Source organism: Miscanthus floridulus, chromosome 10 (assembly GCF_019320115.1).
Source record: "Miscanthus floridulus cultivar M001 chromosome 10, ASM1932011v1, whole genome shotgun sequence".
NCBI classification, from domain to species: Eukaryota; Viridiplantae; Streptophyta; class Magnoliopsida; order Poales; family Poaceae; genus Miscanthus; species Miscanthus floridulus.
This window is the reverse complement of record NC_089589.1, coordinates 126,193,141-126,202,305: the sequence shown is the minus strand read 5'-3', so window position 1 is coordinate 126,202,305 and position 9,165 is coordinate 126,193,141. Positions and strand designations below refer to the sequence as shown.

At 39.6% G+C, this 9,165-nt stretch overlaps 1 long non-coding RNA gene across 1 annotated transcript; it reads left to right on the top strand.

The window, feature by feature from the left end:
* The first annotated feature begins 978 nt into the window (after nucleotides 1-978).
* On the top strand, nucleotides 979-1,836 carry LOC136487164 (uncharacterized). Its single transcript, XR_010767157.1, has 3 exons — nucleotides 979-1,097; nucleotides 1,182-1,675; nucleotides 1,751-1,836. It is a non-coding gene; the product is annotated as an uncharacterized lncRNA (long non-coding RNA).
* Nucleotides 1,837-9,165: the final 7,329 nt, after the last annotated feature.

Sequence of the window (9,165 nt, the reverse complement as noted above, 5' to 3'; positions counted from 1 at the left end):
CGGACTGCTTTGACTTCCCAGGCGTCCACTATGTTGTTGGGGACGACACAAGGAATGTTGTGTCGGTTTCCCAGCTCGCTCGTGATCATGGACTGGCCACTGTCTTTGAGCCGACGTCTTGCCACGTCAAGGAGAAGAAGACCGGGAAGATCGTTGGCAAGGGTCGCTTACGCAACGGCATGTACATACTGGATTCTCTACACATCGTCAGCCAAGTGAGTATATACACACACCTCGATCATCTCTTCTCGAACGACCTTGAGTATCCTGCGAGCACATTTAGTGTTGATTTACATCCATCTATCCAGTAGTGCGTGGAGTAGGCTTCAATCTATTGATTCTATTTTTTCATATGCACAGCATATAAGAGACGGAGGAGCAAGTGGAGGCGATCGCCATGATGGAGCAGATGGAGGTGGTGGAGGTAATGGAGATGGTGATAGCACAGCTGAAGGGCGTGGAGGTGGTGGAAGAGATGGTAGGGGAGGAGGAGGGACCGGAGCTAGAAACCAGGAAGAAAGCAGTGGAAGTGGAGCCGCCAGAGGAGATATTAACGAAATAAATGAGGAGGGGGAGGGCGGGGACGAAAAAGAGATTGAAGAAATGGATGATAATGATGAAGATGACATCAAGGAGATTGGAGAAATAAATGGCAAAGGGGAAAATGAAGATGATGAGAAAAGAGGAGGACAAAATTCTAGACAATTATCGTCTCGATCGCACACAGGCTTGTTTGGCTTGTCAAGATTTGGTACGAACTTAACTACTGCATTGTACAAAATATTCATTTCATTATAAATCTCTATTTGCTTTGAAATTACTGGATTGTGGATTATTGTAGATTGCATATGGTGGATTGTTTCCATATTGTGCATTGCAGCTTGCATATTGCAACCGTATACAGGCTTGGGGGCAGGAGTAACAATCTTGCCTGTGGAACCTGTGGATTTTAGCAGTCTAATAGCTGTGTTCTGGGTCCAGTTTAAAACATGGATGAGCACAATCTGTAAAGAAGAAGAAACATTGGGGCCTTATCTCCAAGAATTATCTCATCAAGAGCATTACAAGCGATTGTTTGGGCTATCACGATTTGATGCGTATGTACCTGCTGCACTATATCTCAAAGATATATAAGGAATGTGTTCTTGATAAGTTTGTGATATATGTATATGTGTCTGCAGGACTACGGACCCGACTGGGTACCATCTTCCCGCTGGAGCCTTTCCTGCTTCGTCGACAAACGCAGCACGCCGGGACGAATTTCTACTGGACTCGGGTGCATCCTTCCACACGACATGGGATGAAAAGATTCTAATTTCCTACCCCGAGGGTCTAAAGGATCATACCGAGCCACCGACGCGGCGTTTCGGAGGGATTAGTGGGTCTATCGCGGTCAAAACATCTGGCTACTTGAGCATCGATAAGATCAAGCTCGACGGCGTACTGCTTGCTCCCGACTCACGGATGAACCTTGTCTCCGTTGGCCAGCTCTCGATCCAGTACGAGGTGAATGTGGAAATGGACGACAAGGGGTTCGTCATCAAGAAGCAGCAGGGCGGGGTACCGATTGGGGGAGGCAAGATGATCGACTACCATCTGTACGTGCTGGAATATTTCAAGCCAGGAGGTCTATTTGCTGAGAGCCCCACACCCGACTTCAAGATCTTTGGTAGAAGCCGTCCAGGTCGACCTCATGTCAACACTGTTCCCTGTCCGGCACATTCCACTACTACTGAAGAAACCGGAGCAGGCCGCGAGTCCCGTGCTGTCAGGATGCGAAGGCCCAACACGCTCGTCACAGGCCCAATGTGGAGCCGCTAGAGAGAGAGGGGTACTCTGTAATCCCATAACTGAATTCTGTTAATCATTCCTCCTACCTCCTACTCCCGTGCTAGTATGGATGAAAACGGTACGGATATTTATTCGACCGTTCGTTCGACCGAACAAATATGAACACTTATCTGGATAGTTACTCGGATATCCATAATTTTTTTTGGATACGGATAATAAAACGGATATCTTAGGCGGATATCAAATACGAATGTAATATCATCGATATCCGGCGGATATCGGATAATCCGGTTAAGTATCAGATATATCCGGATATTATTCAAACGGATATTATCCGGATATTATTCAAACTTTCTCAAATGAAAAAATGGCCAATATAAGGATTGTTGATCTTGATGAGCTGAACAAACTTGGTATTCAAAACTTTTCAATTTGAGACAATCTAGGGTTCCGAAAACTAGTTTGTAGGCGTTGAAATTTAAAAATCACAAATTTGAACCATCCAAACTATCTCAAATGGAAAGTTGACCAAAACAACAATTGTAGATCTTGAGGAGTTGAACAAACTTGGTATTCAAAACTTTTCAATTTGAAGTCATTTAGAGTTCATAATACTAGAGTCAAAGTGTTGTTTTTTCATTTGACCAAATTTGACTTGGTCAAACTTGCTCAAATGAGACACTAAATGACCTCAGATGAAAAAACTCAGAATATGAAGTTTGATCATCTCAGCAAGATCTACAATTGTTACATAGATCATTTTCCCATTTGAGAAAGTTTTATCAAACACTAGTCACAAATTCTTAAATCCCATATAGACTTTCTAAAACTATGTCACACACTTGTGAAATTTGAACTATATTTTGTTCAAACTTTCTCAAATGAAAAAATGGACTATATAAGGATTGTAGATCTTGATGAGCTGAACAAACTTGGTATTCAAAACTTTTCAATTTGAGACAATCTAGGGTTCCGAAAACTAGTTTGTAGGCGTTGAAATTTAAAAATCACAAATTTGAACCGTCCAAACTATCTAAAATGGAAAGTTGACCAAAACACTAATTGTAGATCTTGATGAGTTGAACAAACTTGGTATTTAAAACTTTTCAATTTGAAGTCATTTAGAGTTCATAATACTAGAGTCAAAGTGTTGTTTTTTCATTTGACCAAATTTGACTTGGTCAAACTTGCTCAAATGAGACACTAAATGACCTCAGATGAAAAACCTCTGAATACAAAGTTTGATCATCTTAGCAAGATCTACAATTGTTACATAGCTCATTTTCCCATTTGAGAAAGTTTTATCAAACACTAGTCACAAATTCTTGAATTTCATAGACTTTCTAAAACTATGTCACACACTTGTGAAATTTGAACTACATTTTGTTCAAACTTTCTCAAATGAAAAAATGTCCTATATAAGTATTGTAGATCTTGATGAGCTGAACAAACTTGGTATTCAAAACTTTTCAATTTGAGACAATCTAGGGTTCCGAAAACTAGTTTGTAGGCATAGAAATTTAAAAATCACAAATTTGAACCATCCAAACTATCTCAAATGGAAAGTTGACCAAAACAACAATTGTAGATCTTGATGATTTTAACAAACTTGGTACTCAAAACTTTTCAATTTGATGTTATTTAGAGTTCATAATACTAGAGTCAAAGTGTTGTTTTTTCATTTGACCAAATTTGACTTGGTCAAACTTGCTCAAATGAGACACTAAATGACCTCAGATGAAAAAACTCTGAATACCAAGTTTGATCATCTCAGCAAGATCTACAATTGTTACATAGCTCATTTTCCCATTTGAGAAAGTTTTATCAAACACTAGTCACAAATTCTTGAATCTCATATAGACTTTCTAAAACTATGTCACACACTTGTTAAATTTGAACTACATTTTGTTCAAACTTTCTCAAATGAAAAAATGGCCTATATAAGGATTGTAGATCTTGAATCCATGACCATGACTCCATGAGACCCATGAAGCCATGAGCTTGGCTATTTCTACTCATGCCGCGAAGATTGGTGCTTGTATGATGTTTGATGTATGATGTATCTGTATCTTTATCTTATTTGTTGCTTTACTCTTTAGTCTTTTCGCTTAATCTAGATGGATTATGGACTCATAAAGTGGTGTAATGGTTTGCGCACGTATGATATATATATATATATATATATATATATATATATATATATATATATATATATATATATATATATATATATATATATATATATATATATATATATATATATATATATATGCTGCTTTTACTCAATATCCGAATAGATATTTGTATCCGACCTTCTCCGAATCCGATTCATACCGTATTCAATACTCATTATTCGTATCCGTAACCGAGTCAATCCGTATTCGTATATGTATCCGAACGCTATCCGTGTCCGAATCCGAATCCGAACAGAAATATGAAAACAAATATAATATGAGTGATATCCGTTCGTATCCGATCTGTTTTCATCCCTACGTGCTAGTGCTTCCTCCTTCCTTCCCCAATTCTACCTCTCCGACCTACCCTTCTGCACCTCAGTAACAATAACAATTTTATTTCCCTACAGTGCACAGTTGGTTCGTTATTGTGTGCTCTCATCTTCGGTCCACCAGCACCCCCCACTTTGATGCTGATCACACACTATTGTTTTAATTCCCTTGTGTTGTTTCATCATATATTATTGTCATCGGGCATTAGTTAGCTATGCCTTGAAACCACTTCTTATACAAATCACTGGGAGTAGTGTATGTATAATCTTGCGCACCTTTGTTCTGGACCTCGAACTTATTAGTGTGCTTGAATAAGTGATTTGTGGCTGGCATTGGTGTGTTTCGTTTGCAGGACCAGATTGTGCGTTCGTACCCTTCTTCTGAATAAGTGTGTTATTTGTTATGTAGGTGATATGTGAACAACAAACCACATTGTATTTGTATATGCTTGTAACAATAACAGCAAACCACACTCTTGTAGTACTGGCCTTCTGTCATCAAACATTTCTCTCCGGTGTGTATTATCTTCTACTCCATCGGTTCCAAATTATAAGAAGCTTTGCCTTTTCTGAATTCATAACTTTTGCTATGCATCTAGATATATGTTATGTCTGGATACATAGTAAATATTATGAATCTAGACGAACTGAGCCTAGCTCAGTTGGTTAGGTCCCTTGTGGTGGAACCTATCCACCCGGGTTCAAGTCCTTGATTTGGCACGGGTGTTCGTATTTTTCTAGATTTATTCTATAATTTAATGGCGTTGTGCTTTATGTGGTAGACAACGTTCCCGTCGATAGCGAGGCGCATGTGCACTAGTACAGAAACAAGCTGTACTCCCGGTTGGGAAACCCCTTCAGTCCCGGTTTCCCAACCGGGAGCACGAATCCGGGACTAAAGAGTTCCTCCTTTAGTCCTGGTTTCTCGCCCGGGACTAAAGAGGCCTCCCGGCCTGGCAACGTGGGCCGGCCCTATTACCAACCGGGACTAAAAGTTTTCTTTTTTTCTTTTTTTGTTTCCATTTTCAATTGATGATTCATTTTGGTTTTCGAATAGGTCTTCGAATACGCATTCTACGCTGCAATAATATACGTATTCTACACGTTTATAATGTTCAAACATTTTGTACAAACTAAAGTATGAAACTAATGTATATATTACATGCATATACATATATTGTACGTTATTTTATGTACATATAATATGTATATATATATATATATATTACAAATAAAGCTTGCATTGTATATTCTATCATATCCTTGGGATAATAAATTCACTCCATCTGGTTTGGCTTCCATGTTTCGTTCATGTCATTATAGAACTCGCCGGCGGGGTTTAGGACCTGGTCATTAAGAAATCCTGCTACGATCTCTTGAATTGCTTTCAGTTGGTCACATCGTATGACTTTTTCCTTCAACCATAGAGTCTTCAATAAAAGTTAAAGGAAAAGTATTAATATATATATGTGTGTGTGTTGGTCAAGTGATTACTTATATATATGAGCAATAAAAGAAATTATGAATATATGAATATATTTATATAACGTACTTTGAGGATCTCTTCAGGAGTTCTTTTTGAGTACGCCATGATGAACTCGCAAACATAGTATCCGCAGTAGTTGTTTCCCTGTTCTTACCTCAGAACCCACTTTTACGAGAAAAAAGATCCGGTGAATTAAAAACATGCATGGTGTTAATTGAATTATATATATATATATATATATATATATATATATATATATATAAATGTAGCTAGTACTTACTTTGTGTGCGATTACATCCAGTGGCGCTTTGCAATGTTTCATGTGGTGTTCCTCAATGAAACTTTTCCAAACACTACGTCCAATAAAATAAAAAATTAATTTGGCCTTTAATAATTATTGCAGTTAAGAGATTAGGGTATATATAGTTGCTAGAGAGACCAAATTACCCTTGGATAATATCTATCATGTCTTGGTATTCTGTTTGCTCTTTTCTTAACGAGTCTAAGATGCTCAACCGACTATTAGCCATATCGATGACCATCAATATCCAGTGATTGCAGCATATGTTTTTATACACAAATATGATCGATATTAACTAGAGTCAACATATATATATATATGGGAGATAGCTTAGCTAGTAAGCAAATAATTGAACAAATGTCCATATGATCGACATTAATTATTTAACACACTTGAAGTTGTAGGGGAAGAGTATGTCCTTGTTTTGTTGGTTCACTAAGAACCTCATAAGATTTTTCTTGAGTTCAGCTTTCCATTGAGGCGGGGGATTAGGGTGTTTGAATACGACATTTGGATCAACGAAACCAACATCGTTATCCTTTCTCTTTCTTAGTTCTATCATCTCATATCTACATATATAAAAATATAGTGTGAGGATATATAATTTATATATATATATATATGTAGCTTTATATATATGCACTTTAATAGTAGAAAATAATCACACTTACAGACAATAGCAGCTAATGAGACTTTTGTCGAGAGAGTCCAGGTGGCATAGTTGGTGTAATTCTAAAAACTCGACATATATAACGTTATCGCCATGGAAGTAATGTTGGTTTCTAACTCTGACAGAAACAAAGTTCTCTCCCCATTCACACGCCGCCATGTACCACTTGTTTAGCAGGTATATTTGCGTACCCAGTTCACCTAAGGCCTCAGGGTTGTATAGACTCTTTCCATGTTCAAATTTCTTCCAAGGATCCACTTTCGGAGCAGATGGTCCTTCAGCGAGCATTTGGGCAAGGTCCAAACTAGTATCCTCGTAAAACCGAACCAGGTACTCAAAATCGACGTCCAGTAAGTCTAAGTTTGAACCATATTCATTACGAATGACAAGAGGGGGGGACTGATTGTTGCGATTGTTGTCCGAGTTGTGCAACACCTTTCCCTACTCTAGTCTTTTTTTGTGCCGCCTCAAATGACTTGGTGAGAGAGCGGTCGTAGTCCGATTTTGGCAGGGTCTTTTAAGATTCCCGCTTTTTCTGGTCCACCTTCTTTCTTAGAAGATCTGGAGGTAGGTAGAAGTACGGTTTCTCTGGGTTCTCCCTCGTTTCTCGTTGCTTTCTTACTTTTTTGAAGAAACTGTTCACATATTTTTGTACTGCAACATTTAATTCCTTTTCACTTTTCTCTTAAGACAGTTTTTGGAGAATAACTGGATTAAAGGAGGCTTTCTTCTTTGCCGACTGGTGAGCCAACGGCTTCGTTTGCGGGGAGGACCTCTTAGGAGCTGGCTGCTTCTTGGTCATCAAGGGAGGTGGGGAAGCCGTTGGAGACCTCCTTGGAGGTGGCGGTGGTGGAGACCTCCTTGGAGGCGTTGGAGACCTCCTTGGAGGTGGCAGCGGTAGCGGCGTTGCATAATCATTGCCCGGAGCACTATGATGATCTGGAGATTGAATAATTGGACTTAGGTTGACGGAGGCCCTGCTGTGTGAGTACAAAAAAGAATAATTAGGTATAAGAAATTGTTATTATTAATTATGCATGTCAATAGAAAATTAGTGAAAAAATTGTTTCGTTCACTTTTGTCCGCACCTATTGTCTGTCAGTTGAGGAAGCGGCGGTGGACTAGAGACCCCGGGAATAATGATGTAGCGCTTGTGCCATAGTATGAATGTCTTTTCTGCTTCTCCTAGAGTCTTCTCTCCATCACCTCATGGAATGTCAAGAGCCAGATCACTAAAACCTTTGTTAACTCTATCCACTGAGATGCTAACATATCCAGGTGGTATTATTGCCTCATGGATTCTTGGTGTCTTTGTAGGATCTGGAGGAGAAAAAACACCGAGAGCCACCATGATTGTTTCATTCCCTTTTGAAATATGTAGCTCACATGATGTAAACGGTGCAGTGATGTCATCCACGGGAAAACGTAGCATTACATCATCTTGATTTGGCAACTCCGTGGAAGCGCAGCTGCTTTTCAACTGATCAGGGGGCTAATATTAATGTTGATTCTTGGATCTGATGCCTGCCGTTGGGCACTCATTGCTATTTGCACTTGCTTTATGATTTCGTCCTGCATTCTAGCTTGCATGTCTTTTTCGCGCTCCTGTGCTTGAAGCAACGTCACCCGTGACTCACGAACATATTCCTCCAACCTACTGATCCGCGCTGCTTTCTCATCCTTCCTTCTCTGTCGGCTTCTGTAGGTATCTCTGTCGTTAGGGAAACTATGCTCCCAAGAAATATTCCATCATAAACCTCTCGTTCGGCCACTATGTTCAGCAGTCCCGATGGCATACATCAGTTCATCCTTCTCTCTATTGGGCCTGAACGCACCAATAGCTTTAGCTTGTAGAGCATAAGAAAATTTTTGTGTTGCTCTTTCGAGTTTTGGGCCATGAACCAGCTTCCCGGTCTCTAGGTCCAGTCTTCCCCCATGAGCGAAAAACCATTTTTCGCGCGTTTAGGCCAATTGAGTGATTCTGGTGTGATACCCTTGGCAAGAATGTCCGTTTCCATTTTTTTCCACTTGGAAATGGCAGTCGCATAGCCACCTGATCACATGCCATGGTGGTATACCTTCTGTCGGGCATTCTCTTGGTTCCTTCTCACCCGTTCCTCACCCTCTTTCAATGTCTTGTACTGTACAAAATCATTCCAGTAGGGCCTCAACTTCGCGAGCGGGCCCCTAGTATTGAAATTAGGCGTTAGGTTCTTCTTGACGTATTTCGTGTATAGGGATTTCTTCCAAGTCTGGAGTTGTGTGGCCATCTTCTTCATAGCCCACTTTCGAACTAGCTCCTTCAATTCATCATCGTTGATATCATCATAATCATCCGCTTGCAATGTGAAATATTGAAGGATATCATCCCAAATTAAATTCTTATCAAGATCAGAGACAAAACTAACATG